This window comes from Equus quagga, chromosome 7, assembly GCF_021613505.1.
Source record: "Equus quagga isolate Etosha38 chromosome 7, UCLA_HA_Equagga_1.0, whole genome shotgun sequence".
Taxonomy (NCBI): domain Eukaryota; kingdom Metazoa; phylum Chordata; class Mammalia; order Perissodactyla; family Equidae; genus Equus; species Equus quagga.
Genome location: NC_060273.1, coordinates 127,352,269 through 127,368,129, shown reverse-complemented (window position 1 = coordinate 127,368,129; position 15,861 = coordinate 127,352,269).

Below are 15,861 nucleotides of genomic sequence, written 5' to 3'. Positions count from 1 at the left end.
TGGGAGTTGGCTTCAGGCCCCAACCCAGGAATAAACAACCACTGTGAGTTCAGAGCCACAATATACCCGGCACCATCCTAAAGCTAGTTCTCATACAATCATAAGGTGGGTGTCATTCCCACTTCCTGGTGAGGAATTGGAGATGCCACCTCCTCCCCCCACAAGGGCTTCAGGGACAGCCACATGGCCATAGACCGCCCCATGGCCATAGACCTTGTGAGTGACTGAACCGGGCCTCACTCACCAGTGTGCCACCTCTGCAGATCAGACCTAGCATTCCTTCACAGGACAGGGCTAGATCATGATGTATTTTGGCAATGGTCTTTAAAAAGTGTAGAGAAAGAAAAAGCAAATACTAGAAACTGAGTTTTTGGTTTCACATAATATATTAGAAGGAAGTAAGGAAGTAAGTAAAATTAACAGCAAGAAATTCATTCTTGTGGCCTCGATTCACTCAGACTTCCCAGGAAGCAGAGTTTCCTGCATTGATCAGACATTCATTCTCCCAAAGGTAGGGCAGCAGAGTGGAGGGTGCTGGGCATGGGGTTGGGGACCTGAGTTCAAGTCCCAGCTCTTGCATTTCCTTGTTAAGGTTGTTCAACCTCCCTGACCTTTCGTTTTCTCGAGGTATAGTGGAAATGATAACCACCCTATCTATCTCGCCTCATTGTTGTAAAGATGAAATGGGATTGAACATAAGACAGGGCTCTGTACCTGAATGAGATATTTGAAGTTGATTGTTACTATTATGTGTGTTGCTAAGAGATAACAGCTTACTGTACTCTTCCACAGAAAAAGATGAGTGTACTTATGCCTATGAGTGCACACATATGCACGGATGAATATGCACACGAGTACATATGTATAAGAAAGTTGTGTTGTGCAAATGAAGATGAAAACAATTTGTCATAATCTCACAGCAAAAACCCTAAGAGAGTGTGCTAGGGCCAGCCTGCAGGCCTCTGATTTTGGCTGCTTAGCTGTCAGACACGCAGACAATGTTGAGAGATTGCTGCTGTGACCATGATAAGAAGAACAGTCGTCCTAGGAGGACGAGCACCACAGCCTGTGACCCCAGAGGCGACTTTCCCAGGGCCCCAGCCCATCTCAGAGGGTGTTGGAAATGAGCGCTTGCATTCCAGGCAGTGTGTTGCGGGGATAATGAAAGATTGAGGCAGTAAATGGGGCACCGGACTCAACAGGTACTTTAAACGGCATCAGCCCTCGGCATCTCCGGCCCCGCTGAGCTTGTCCTGAGGGACCCTTTGCTGCCCTCTCACCGTTCCCTCCCAGCTCCTCCCTCCCCCCCTTCTCTCTTCTTGTTCCCAATTCCTCTGCTACTTTGCTTACTTCTGGGTTTTCTACTAAAATTTTTACCTTATTGGAATTGTCACATCTACTTTCCTTTCCCCCGGTCAATTTTTAAGTGCGGCAGCCAAAATAATCAACGTCACTAGCAATTATATCCATACTCAGAATTACTTTTGTGAAGGGACATGCCAGAATGCCACAAGGAAATCTTTCTGAGGATTATGTAAGTTGGAAGTTCATTTTTAACTGACATGTATGATGAAACACGTGCTATATACCAACGAAATTTAATGCTCAAATGGAATAGTAAACTGTGTTTGCAGTTCACATTTCCCTTGATCCATAAAAGGAATCGCATTTTCATTAGACAGTTTTTTTCAAGTCAGCGACCGACTCCCTCCCATTTCTCCTGAGACTGATACAAAGCTGGTCCATTTTAATACTACTGGAAAAGTACTACACCTAGAGGAAGGAAGGAGAGGAGTGGTAGATTTAAGATTTATTAGTTTTTGGTACTAGGAAGAAGATATAACTCTAGTGCCCTGTGCCCCTCAACTCCTAAGTCTGAGCAGAAGATCAGAGTAAGGAATGGAATCCAGCAGCAGGAGTCCACTAATAATTGCTTCCCCTTCCTTACTACCCGTTCCTCTGCTTACCAGTTAAGTCGAGTATAAAGGACAGGATTGCTGGAAAATGTATGGTCTGGAACGGGGGTCAGCAACTTTTTCTGTAAAGAGCCAGAGAACAAATAGGTGAGGCCTTTGCAGGCCATACGGACTCTGTTGCACCACTCAATTTTGTGATCGTGCCACAAAAGCAGCTGTAGACAAGTGAACATGGCTGTGTTCCAATAAAACTTATTTATAGACCTTGAAATTTGAATTTCACATAATTTTCACATGTCAGAAATAATGATCTTCTTTGCATTTTTCCCCAAACCATTTAAAAATGTAAAAACTATTCTTAGCTTGCTGCCCCTCCAAAAACAGGCAGTGGGCCAGATTTGGCCTGTGGGCCACAGTTGGCCAGTTCCTGGCCTAGAACTTTTTGTGTATTCGGTGTATTCTTCACATTAAATCCATTGAAATTGAAGTTATTTTGTCTGTTTTTGCCCGTCCACTTTTCCACGTCTGTTTTTTGCCCCACACCCTCCCTCCTGCTGTGATTTACCGTACATCACTTCTCTTCTAGCTTCTCCTGTTTGTTTTTTCACACTATGAACCTCACAAGACAATAAGGACCATTTGCCAAAGACCCACCTGTGAGCACCCAGCACTCTGGTGGGCACTAACGACGTGGAAGACGCAGAGCCTGTGGCTGACCAAGTTGACATGGTCGGTTATCCATTCTCTTCTCCCTCTTCCTACCTCCCCACTGTGGTAGTGTGTCCACCATCACAATAGAGGCTGAAAATATCAGTCATCACCTTCCCACCCTTCCTGGCAGACAAGACATGGGTATGTCTGTGACCCACTCCCAGACAATAAGACCTGAGGAGAAGTCTGTTTGCACGCTTCTGGGAAAGGTTTTCCTCACTGGAGAAAGAAGAGAGGGAGAGAGAGAAAGACAAGAGCAGAAGACTCACCCTCTCCTTGCTTCCTACTTTTGGATGCTGTCATGCAGAAGTATGATGTTTGAAGCTGCAGCAGCGATCTTGAAACCATGAGGGGAGTCCAAGAGCTGATGGAGAGGCATAACACTGTTAATTCACTGAACTCCCCCTTCGACTCTCTGCCTCTGGACTTCACGTTATAGGAGAGAACAAACCCCTGGGAATTCTGTTACTGTCTTACACAGACAGCCTTCACTCTTGTGAAGCTTATGTTGTTAGAGGGGTGAGGTGACACATAAAATGAAAAATGATTAGAAGAAAACACAAAATACCAAATGTCGTAGACCACCACATGATACTAGTTATATTTGCAGTGCTCCTTGATTAAGAACAATTGCATATCAATTACTCCCTCCCTCGCAGCCCTGTTCCATCTACATCAAAAGATGCGTCTTTCTCTCCCCATAGTCACTGCCCCGTCTCCACCTTCCACTTGACAGGCAAGCTTCTTGAAAGCTTTATTATTCTCCTTACTATCTCCACTTCTTATTCTGTGCTCCTCACTCCTCAAATGGCAATAGTCTGCCCTTCTTTCCCCCACACTACTCCGTCAAACTGCTGTCAACAAAGTCACCAACGACTTCCGTGTTGATAAACCCAAGCACAGTTTTTACTTCTTATCTTCTTTGGCAAGAGAAGTGTCCACAGTGTTGATACTATTCACCATGCCTCCCTAGCACCGCTCTTTCCTGATTTTCTTCTACATCTTTCTGTCTTTATTGCTGGTTTCTCCTTCTCTGCTGGTCTCTGAACGTTAGTGTTGCTCAGCGTTCTTTCTTCATCTTAAATGCTCTTCTTAGGTAGTTTCATCTACACCTATGGCTTTAGTTGCTATCTATAAATTACTGATGCCCACACCTATAAACCCCTCTCCTGACTTACAGACCCTTGTAACGAAATGCCTAATGGACAGCTCCATTTAAATGTCTTGAAGGTGACTTCAACTCAACATGACCAAGCCAAATCATCATCTATCCCTCGTATCTCAGTGAATGGCACTACAGTCCACCAAGTTGCCCAGGTCAGAAGCCCAGACATCACCTTGACTCTCCCTCTGTGGTCTTGCATACAACATGCATTCGCTCTGCCTGCAATGTTCTTCGCTTGCGTCATCACATAGAGAATGCTTCCCCGTCCTTCACGACCCAAATGAAAAGCCAGCTCTTCTAGGAAGCCTTTTCTTACACTCTCTAACTACAAGTTGCTTTCTCCTCAGCACTTCTTTATTTCTTAGGACATATGTCTATTATAGTCCTTATGGTGTTACTGATATCATCTGTTTGTCTGAGTAGACTAAGAGCTGGCAAACAAGAACTGTATTTCCTTCATCTTTGTAGGCCCACGTCTAACACAGTGTGGGCACATTCTAGAAGACTGTCAATAAATACTTTTTGAGTGAATTAATGAAAGGACACATAGTAATTATTTGTTGGATAATTGATTACATTAATGCGAAGAAATTCTATTTAAGATTTCATGCCTGATAAGCAAATATTTTTTCTAACACAACACTTTTGTCAACAATTGGATAACAAAACCCACATAATTTTAGAATTTAGAGTTGGAAAAAACTGCATATATCTGGTCCAGCTCCTTCATGAACTCATTAGGGCTCATTAGTAATTAGCAGTACTAATTTTCCTGTTGACAGTTAACTACTAAAATCCTTCATGTGTTAGTTCTTTCAGTTAGGTTAAACGCCCTGAAGGAATTCAAGTAATGTTATTCATTTGCTTACAAATCTCTTTTTCCCATAGAGGAACTTCAATCCAATTCATATCAAATTATCCCAAATTCTAAACTCCTTACGTTCAAATGAACAGAACTTAGCAAGTTTGCTTTATATCCTATTATTTCATTGCACTCCACCTCACATTTTCTTAGCAGATACATTTAGACATCTGGCACTAAGTCTGGGATTTTCCTGGCACAATTATCATTGTTATCACTAGACATTGCAGGGACCACCATGTGGATGAATTAATGTATTGTTTAATGAAAGAGAGCAGTTACTTTAAGAAATGCTAGTTGTCAAAACTCTCTCTGGACTTTTATTTGGGTGGACATACTTATTCATTGTAATAAATGTCCTCACAATTGCATTTCTGTTTATTGTTTCAAGAAATTTTTGCACAGTATTTAATGAACTGGTGGTCTAGTGGTTGATTCAGGGCTCTCACCACCATGGCCTGGGTTCCTTTCCCAGTCAGAGAACCACACCACCCATCTGTCAGTTGTCATAAAGTGGTGGCTGCATGTTGCTGTGATGCTGAAAGTTGTGTCACCACTATTTCAAATACCAGCAGGGTCACCCATGATGGACAGGTTTCACTGAAGCTTCCAGACTAAGACAGACTAGGAAGAAGGACCTGGCCACCCACTTTCGAAAACATTGGCCATGAAAATCCCATGAATAGCAGAGGAGGAGCATCATCTGATAGAGTGCCAGAAGGGGAGTGGATGGAGCAAAAAGATGGGGCAGGGCTCCACCCTGCTGAACACAGGGTCACTAGGAATAGGAATGGACTCGACAGCACTAACAACAAATTGTGAAAGTATATTAATTAAAGAAGCTTAATGAGAGAGGTGACATCAGCAACATGGTGGAGTGAGCAGTTTTCTTTGTCCCTCCCCCTTCGAACTACAACTAGTTGGACATTCATCGGTCAACAAAGGATACCCACACAGTATCTCAGGACACCTGAGAGACCCATGCTGCTATACATCAGAAGGTGGACGGACTTCTCCCCGGGAAGAGGTGGAGATGGGTGAAAACTCTCCAACCTCCGGACAGCCTAGTACCTGCAAGCGACTTTCTACCAGCTGACACACTCATAGAATCACCACGGCACCAAGGGTGGGCGTGTGCATGCATCAGCAGTGCGACAGTGGAAACAGGTGACTACAGCCCTACCTAAGCCCCCATGATTGCTCCTTACCCCAGTGGGAAAATCCACGGTCCCACAGCAGCCGCAGGGAAAGCCTCTCCTCAGCATTAGCAGAGAGGCCCCACCCAGCATTCAGAACACTGAGAGGTCCTGGGGCAAAAGGAGCGTGGCCTGCACAGCAACCCGCCAGCCACCTCTAACACACAAAGTCCTGCTGTGGCCCAGAGGGGGCAAGGAATACCCAGAGGGACAGTGGGAGTGGGCAGTTGGAGTCACAGTGAGCCTGCTCTGCAGTCCATGGGGAAAATCCATGGTCCCACAGCATCTGCAGGGGAAGCCTCAGGCAGCATTAGTGGAGAGGCCCCGCCCGGCAATCACAAGGCTGGAAGGCCCTGGGGCAGAAGTAGCACATCTGGGTGAGCTAACCACAGACTGAAGTAGATACCCATAGCTCTGCTGTGGCCCATAGTGGACAAGTGAGATCTTGCAGGCCCTGATGGTAGCAGAGCTGTGAGTCTAGGTGACCCTGCTCCAGGCTGCTGTGAAAGCCCATAACACAGCTGCAGACCCTAAGGAGGGAGTGCGTCTAGGCGGTCTGTGACAGTAGGCACCAGCAACCCGAGGCCCCCTTGCAATTGTTGTCACAGCTGATGAGGGACCCCACAGGGCCACTGTGACCACGAGGAGGGGCCCAGGTCCAGTCAGCAACAGCTGACAGGGATCCTGGTCAATGCAGATTACACAGCTGCTGCCCCCCCCCCCCCCCCCCCCCAGTAGAAGCAAGTGGAAGAAGTAACTAAACTCTATCTCAATGCAGAGGTACAAATCCATGCCATCAAGAAGTATGAAAAAATATATTAAATCTCCAGAAGGAAAATGACAAGTACCTAGAAAACAATCCCAAAGACACTTAAATCTATAACCTAAATGACAATGAATTCAAAATAGCCATCATTTAAAAATTCAATGAGTTAAAAGAGAATACAGATAGACAACTCAACAAGTTCAGGAGCTATGTCACGAAAGAGCTTGATACTATAAAGAAGAACCAATCAGAAATGTTGGTGATGAAGAACACAATGGAAGAGAATAAGAAAAATCTGGACTCTCTGAACAGTAGGGTCGATAATATGGAAGACAGAATTAGCAATTTGGAGGATAGGAATATAGAAATGCTGCAGATAGAGGAGGAGAGAGAACTAAGACTAAAAAGAAATGAAGAAACTCTCCGAGAAATATCTGACTCAATTAGGAAATGCAACATAAGGATTATAGGTATCCAAGAAGGAGAAGAGAAGGATAAGGGGGCAGAAAGTCTGTTCAAAGAAATAATGCCTGAGAACTTCCCAAAACTTGGGAGAGAGATGGAACTCCATGTGACAGAAACTAATAGATCTCCAAACTTTAACAATGTAAAAAGACCAACCCCAAGGCATATAGTAGTGAAGTTGCAAAAGTCAATGACAAAGAGAAAATACTAAGGGCAGCAAGGCAGAAGAAAATAACCTGCAAAGGAGCTCCCATAAAACTGTCAGCAGATACCTTACAGGCTAAAAGAGAGTGGAATAATATATTCAAAACTCTGAAGGACAAAAACTTGCAGCCAAGAATACTCTATCCAGCAAAAATATCCTTCAAATATGATGGAGAAATAAACACTTTCCCAGATAAACAAAAGTCAAGGGAGTTTGTTGCCACAAGACCTCCCCTACAAGAAATGTTCAGGAAGACCCTCATACCTGAAAAAACAAAAAAAGGAAAGGGGTTACAAAACCAAGAGCAAAGGAGATAAGTAGAAAGACAAAATCAGAAAGTTGCAGCTCTCCATCAGAACAGGTTAGCAAAGGCTAAGTATAACTCTAAAGATAAAAGAAAGGGAAATACCAAGAATAAATATAATCTTGTCATTTTAACCACAGACTCACAACACAAGAAGGAAGAAAAAAAATCTGACAATAACAACCTGGAAGAGGAAGAGTAAAGGGATGGAACGGTTTAATCTAAGGAAATAAGAGGCTATCAGAAAATGGACTATCTCATCTATGAGATGTTTTATACAAACCACATGGTAACCACTAAACAAATAACAAGAATAAAGACACAAATTACAAATAAGAAGAAATCCAATATAGAAAACTACCTACTTGAATTGGTAGTTCAGAAATCATGGGATGCGAAACAAAGGAAATGCAAGAGAACTGGAAAACAAGCAATAAAATGTCAGCATTAGGCCCCCACATGTCGATAATCATTCTAAATGTAAATGGATTGAACTCTCCAATCAAAAGACACAGAGCAGCAGGATGGATTAAAGAACAAGACCCAACAATATGCTGCCTCCAGGAAGCACACCTCAGCCCCAAACACAAACACAGACTCAGAGTGAAGGGATGGAAGACAATACTCCAAGCTAACAATGAACGTAAGAAAGCAGGTGTCACCATACTTATATCAGACACAGTAGACTTCAAAGCAAAACAGATAAAGAGAGACAAAGAGGGGCAGGTTATAATGATAAAAGGGTCACTCCACCAAGAAGGTATAACACTTATAAATATATATGCACCCAACACAGGAGCACCAAAGTATGTAAAGCAACTATTAACAAAACTAAAATGAGACATCAACAACAATACAATAATAGTAGGGGACCTCAACACCCCAGTAACACCAATGGATAGATTATCCAGACAGAAAGTCAACAAGGAAACTATAGAATTAAATGAAAAACTAGACCAGATGGACTTAACAGATATATATAGAACACTCCATCCAAAAACAGCAAGTTACACATTCTTCTCAAGTGTGCATGGAACATTCTCAAGGATAGCCCATATCTTGGGAAACAAAGCAAGCCTCAACAAATTCAAAAGGGTTGAAATAATATCAAGCATCTTTTCCAACCATAATGCTATGAAACTAGAAATCAACTACAAGAATAAAGCTGAGAAAAGGGCAAAAATGTGGAGACTAAACAACATGCTACTGAACAAACAATGGATTATTGAAGAAATTAAAGAAAGAATAAATTTTAAAGAAATTAAAGAAGAATATTATCTGGAGACAAATGAAAATGAAAACATGCCATACCAACTCATTTGGGATGCAGCAAAAGTGGTCATAAGAGGGAAGTTCATTGCTATACAGGCTTACCTCAATAAACAAGAAAAATCTCAGATAAGCAATCTCAAACGACACCTAACAGAATTAGAAAAAGAAGAACAAACAAAGCCCAAAGTCAGTAGAAGGAGGGAAATAATAAAAATTAGAGCAGAAATAAATGAAATTGAAACAAAAAAGACAGTAGAAAGAATCAATGAAACAAAGAGTTGGTTCTTTGAAAAAATAAACAAAATTGACAAACCCTTAGCCAGGCTCACTAAGAAAAAAAGAGAGAAGACTCAAATAAATAAAATTAGAAATGAGAGAGGAGAAATCACAATGGATACCACAGAAATACAAAAGATCATAAGAGAATACTATGAAAAACTATATGCCAACAAATTGGACAACCTAGAAGACATGGATAAATTCTTAGACTCTTGCAACCTCCCAAAACTAAAGCAGGAAGAAATAGAGAATCTGAATAGTCCAATCACAAGCAAAGAGAGTGAAACAGTAATCCAAAACCCCAAAATAAAAGTCCAGGACCAGGCAGCTTCTTTGGAGAATTCTACCAAACATTCAAAGAAGATTTAATACCTATCCTTCTCAAACTATTCCAGAAAATTGAGGAAGATAGAGCACTCCCTAACACATTCTATGAAGCCAACATCACCCTGATCCCAAAACCTGACAAGGACAATATAAAGAAGGAAAACTACAGACCAATATCACTGATGAACATAGACGCAAAAATCCTCAACAAAATTTTGGCAAACCGAATACAGCAATACATTAAAAAGATTATACAGCATGATCAAGTGGGATTTATACCAGGGACACAGGGATGGTTCAACATCTGCAAGTCAATCAACGTGATACACTACATTAACAAAATGAGAAACAAAAACCACATGATCATCTCAATAGATGCAGAGAAAGCATTCGACAAGATCCAACATCCATTTATGATAAAAACTCTCAATAAAATCGGTATAGAAGGAAAGTACCTCAACATAATAAAGGCCATATATGACAAACCCACAGCCAACATCATACTCAATGGGCTAAAACTGAAAGCCATCCCTCTGAGAACAGGAACAAGACAAGGGTGTCCACTCTCATCACTCTTATTCAACATAATACTGGAGGTTTTGGCAGGAAATTCGGCAGGAAAAAGAAAGAAAAGAAATCCAAATAGGCAATGAAGAAGTGAAACCCTCACTGTTTGCAGATGACATGATCTTATATATAGAAAACCCTAAAGAACCCATTGGAAAACTATTAGAAATAATCAACAACTACAGCAAAGTTGAGGGTATAAAATCAACATATATAAATCAGTAGCATTTCTATACTCTAAGAACGAACTAGCAGAAAAAGAACTCAAGAACACAATCCCATTCACAATCGCAACAAAAAGAATAAAATACCTTGGGGTAAAGTTAACCAAGGAAGTGAAAGACCTATACAATGAAAACTACAAGACTTTCCTGAAAGAAATTGATCACGACATAAAGAGATGGAAAGACATTCTATGCACATGGATTGGAAGAATAAACATAGTTAAAATGTCCATACTACCTAAAGAAATCTACAGATTCAACACTATCCCAATCAGAATCCCAATGACATTCTTTACAGAAATAGAATGAAGAATCCTAAAGTTCGTATGGGGCAACAAAAGACCCCGAATTGCTAAAGCAATCCTGAGAAAAAAGAACAAAGCTGGAGGCATCACAATCCCTGACTTCAAAACATACTACAAAGCTACAGTAATCAAAACAGCATGGTACTGGTACAAAAACAGGTGCACAGATCAATGGAACAGAATTGAAAGCCCAGAAATAAAACCACACATCTATGGATAGCTAATCTTTGGCAAAGGAGCTAAGGGCATACAATGGAGAAAAGAAAGACTTTTCAACAAATGGTGCTGGGAAAACCGGAAAGCCACATGTAAAAGAATGAAAATTGACCATTCTTTTTCACCATTCACCAAAATAAACTCAAAATGGATCAAAGACATAAAGGTAAGACCTGAAACCATAAGGCTTGTAGAAGAAAATATAGGCAGTACACTCTTTGACATCAGTATCAAAGGGATATTTTTGGACACCATGGCTTCTCGGATGAGGGAAACAATAGAAAGAATAAACAAATGGGATTTCATCAGACTAAAGAGTTTCTTCAAGGCAAGGGAAAACAGCATTGAAACAAAAAAACAACCCACTAATTGGGAAAAAATATTTATAAGTTATATATCTGACAAAGGGTTAATCTCCATAATATATAAAGAACTCACACAGCTCAACAACAAAAAATCAAACAACCCAATCAAAAAATGGGCAGGGGACATGAACAAACATTTCTCCAAAGAAGATATATGGATGGCCAATAGACACATGAAAAGATCCTTAGCATTACCAATCATCAGGGAAATGCAAATCAAAACTACACTAAGATATCACCTTACAACTGTTAGAATGGCAAAAATAACCAAAACAAAAAGTGACAAATGTTGGAGAGGTTGCGGAGAAAAAGGAACCCTCATACACTGTTGGTGGGAATGCAAACTGGTGCAGCCACTATGGAAAACAGTATGGCGATGTCTCAAAAAATTAAAAATAGAAATACCATATGACCAAGCCATCCCCCTACTGGGTATCTATCCAAAGAACTTGAAATCAGCAATTCCAAAAGTCCCATGCACCCCTACGTTCATTGCAGCATTATTCACAATAGCCAAGACGTGAAAGCAACCTAAGTGCCCATCAACAGATGATTGGATAAAGAAGATATGGTATATATATATATACACACACACAATGGAATACTACTCAGCCATTAAAAAAAATAAAATCATCCCATTCACAACAACATGGATGGACCTTGAGGGTATTATGCTAAGTGAAATAAGCCAGACAGACAAAGACGAACTCTGTATGACTCCACTCATAGGTAGAAGTTAAACATGTAGACAAAGAGAACTGATTGGTGATTACCAGGGGAAAGGGGGGGGGGGGGGGGGGGGGGGGAAAAAGGGGGGAATGGTGGACCTTCAAACAGAATGAAAAAAACATACAACTTAAATATCACAACAATGTAGAAAAGTATAATAATCTTAATAAAAAGTAAAAAAAAAAAAAAAGAAGCTTAATGAGAGTCTTTTAATAGTCTACTTAGACCCTTAGTAAGATGGAAAATGAGTGATTTTACACATTTCTTTTCTTGTTTCACTAATCTTCAGTGCCTAACTGCTAAAGCAACATATCTTTTAAATGCTGAAAAAAAGTTTTTTACTTTTAATTGCACTCTAATCAAAAGCCCCCTGCTTCATCTACTGGGCCCTCATTTGTGCTAACTAGTTTCTAGAGAAGCTATTTTCCTGTCACTTAATCGAGCACCTTCCTTTGTTGTTAACACTAAACTAAACAGCAGCCCGAGGTCTGATTCCCAGCACTGTGGTGTAAATGCCATCACACGTTAGAATGTAAACCATGTTCCCTTTAAACCATCTCGAAATGTTAATCACCATTTTCCATCTCTATTCCTTTCAAGAATTGATATGGAGGGGCCAGCACCATGGCCGAGTCGTTAAGTTGGAGCGCTCTGCTTCAGCAGCCCAAGGTTTCTCCGGTTCAAATTCTGGGCGCAGACATGGCACCCCTCATCAAGCCATGCTGAGGCAGCATCCCACATGCCACAACTAGAAGGACTCACAACTAAAAATACACAACTATGTACCGCGGGGTTTTGGGGAGTAAAAGGAAAAATAAAAGAATCTTTAAGGAAAAAAAAAAGAATTGAAATGGAAGACGACATAATTAATGATTACTTTATACCAATTTCTTTTAACAAATGTGTATAAAACCACTTATTTGTGCCAAAGAACGGTGTGTAATATGAGTAACTCCCCCCACTTCTGAAGACCAGCAGGAGCAGGGTGGGTATCCCCACACCCCAAATTGGGTTTGGATTTCGAGATTGATGGTGATGCCATACAGTCAGCCAAAACGTTTGAAAAGGTTTATTACTCTCATAATGAGGCTTTCTGGCAAGAGCAGGATGGACTCCCAACCTGGTCTGAAAATGGCTTGAGAGAGTAGGAAGGGAGAATGGCTTTGGGGTCTTTATGCTGGTTGGCAGGCGAGGCTGGGGTGAGGGTTCTGTGCACGGTCTAGGGCTTGCACAGTCCGAGCTTCCCACCAGCACCAAGAGAAGGAGCACCCAGGACTTCTTACGAGCTTACTCAGATGTGGGGCCAAGGGGAGGGGAGCAGTGTGGCGGAGTTTGAAAGCTCTCAGCAAATATCAAAAATGGAGTCGTCCTCTGTATTACAACAGTTAGAAATGGAAGGAAACCTAGCATATCAGTTATCTATTGCTACAATAATATGACATAACAAATAACCCCAAAATCTTAATGGCATACAAAACTAAACGCTTACCGCTCACTTGTCTAGGGTCAGCTAGACACCTGGGCTGATCTTTCCTGAACTCACTCACCTGAGTCAGCCGTCAGCTGTTCAGCTGGCTTTGCCTAGGGTGACTGTGGTGACTCAGCTCTCTCCACGTCCCTCATCCTCCAACAGGCTAGCACAGCCATGCTGTCATGGCAAAGGCAGAGGGGCAGGAGTACACAAGCCCAAGCACACAAGTACTTTTAAAGTTTCTGCTTGTGACCCTTTGCTAAAATCCTACGGTCCAAGTAAGCTACATGGCCAAATCCAAGGGTCATAGAGGGAAGGCAAAAGGCATTTACATAGAAGAGCGAAGAACTGGAACCATTTTTGCAACCTACAGCATGAGTGGATTACTAACGTATCACAACTTTTTAATCCTACTTTACAGTACTGAGAGAAGGAAAGTCAATTCAATGAGCTACTCACTATGAAGTGCTGGGCACTATACTTGGAAGTGGGGCTACAAAAATAAACGAGCTAGTGCCAAGAAGCTCACAGTCTGATACTAGGAAAATATCAAACAAATCAATACAGTATTAAATTAAAATTCAATGTGATAAGTGCAACAGATATTTTAACGAGGTGGCACAGCAAAGAAACTGATGAACTCTTTCATCTCCTTTGCCATAGATTTCATAGGCAATTTAATGAATTTTATAGTAATCAAATATCCTCTTGATTTTGAAGACAAGAAGAAAAAGCTGACTAGATTCCCCAGTGAACGGCCTCGTAAAAATACAGGTTCTTTAGAAGCAAAACTAGATGTAAGTTCCGTTAGCCTAGCAGAGAGTCATTTGGGTCTTTTATTGCTCCATTAGACTTAGTAGTTATCCAGTTTCAACCAAAATTTATTGTGCGCCTAACTGTGTGAGCTATTTTGCTAAGAATTTGCTGGGGATTGGGGATGCCCAGCAAAGATGACTAAAAAATAGTCTCTGCCTTCAAATAACTTACAGTTTAGTCCTGCTCACTCTGAAGTCCACGGTGAAACATATACAAGCAAAACTATTCTACTTGAAGCAGCAGTTGGGAGCCTGGAGCCCACTCCGCCCCAGGCCACTCCTGGGGACACAGTTTGGAGACTTGAAGACTCTCCAGCCTAACCATCTCACTGTCTACAGTCACGTTGCTAGAAATATGTACTCCCCTTGTTTCTTCAGTGCTCTTCTCATATGTAGACACAGGGTGACCCATTCCATACAATGACTTTAGTGTAAAGTGGCACTAAATGAAGCCTGGATTAGAACTATGTCAGATCGCAAATAGAAGAGCACTCAGAAGGCAGCTCACAAATCTCCAGGTCATTAGCTGTAAAGGGCATCATAACTACTGAGGGATTATTCCAGCATAATTTGGGAAGAAGATAACGAGTTAACCTTTCAGCTTGTGGCAGACAGCATCCTAAACTCTGAAAGAAATTCTTTGAGACATAAAGATATGGATAGAAATACTTTGTTGGCTCTTCTCCATTAGTCAAGACTGTTTCAGAGGAGAAAGTTTGCCATTGTTCGAAATATTTTTTCCTTTAGTTACTCCACATTATTTTTCGGGGGCTTTGCCTAGGAGGAAGACTAATTCCTGAGGTTCCTTCCGTGTCTTTCGGGTCCTACTCCCATACTTTAAACTGCACATGGAATCTTTTGGGAGTGCGGAACAGAAGTGGGCAGGCGGAGTGTTTGGAGAGCCGACTGAAAAATTCTCCAGAAAGCACAATCCACTGTCCTATAAAAAGGGTCTATCCGGAAGGATTCCCTGAGATGTGTTTTATTTCCATTAAAAACTCAAAAACTTTCAAACGTTCACTGTTCCTGCCTCAAAACTTGATGGGAAAAATATGCAACATCTGAAGTATTGAGGAAAAGCTTTAGGAAGTAAAAGAAACCAGTTGCTCTGGACCACTTTTTAGGAGGCTGGACGTTCCTGGAGAGCCTTCAGGGTTCGTTGGGAAGGGAACCCAAGACGGGCGTTAAAGGCCTGTCCAAACGATGTTCTTTTCAGAAAACAAATCGAGTACAAGAGATGGGGGGCTGATGGTGCCCAAAGCTAGCGGGGCAGGGTCCTTTCTTCCTCCTTTCGCCCCTTTCCTCTCCATCTCTCCTGGGTCCTCCTGTGTGCCTCTCGCCTAGTCCTTTTCTCACCAGCCCCCTGCTGCCCATCCTCGCTCTTCCCAGCCTCCTAGACCACTCGCCCGAGGGCCGCGCCGCGCCCACCACGGGACCGGGTGGGGCTGGGACGGACTGCTTCGCGTCCCCACATTCGCGCCCTTCTCTCCGCCACCGCGCTCCCGCTCAGGCCGCCCCCTCTCCTCCCGGCGAAAGGGGATCCCAGCCAAGGGGGCCGCCCCGGCCCTCCCCCGCCCGGGCCGGCCACGCCAGGCCATAAAGAGGCGGGCGGCGGCCGCCGAGCCCAGCCGCCAGCGCCCCCAGCTCCGCGCGCCGCCCCACGCGAGCGCGCCCCCGACGGCAGCCCGGACGCCGCGCCCG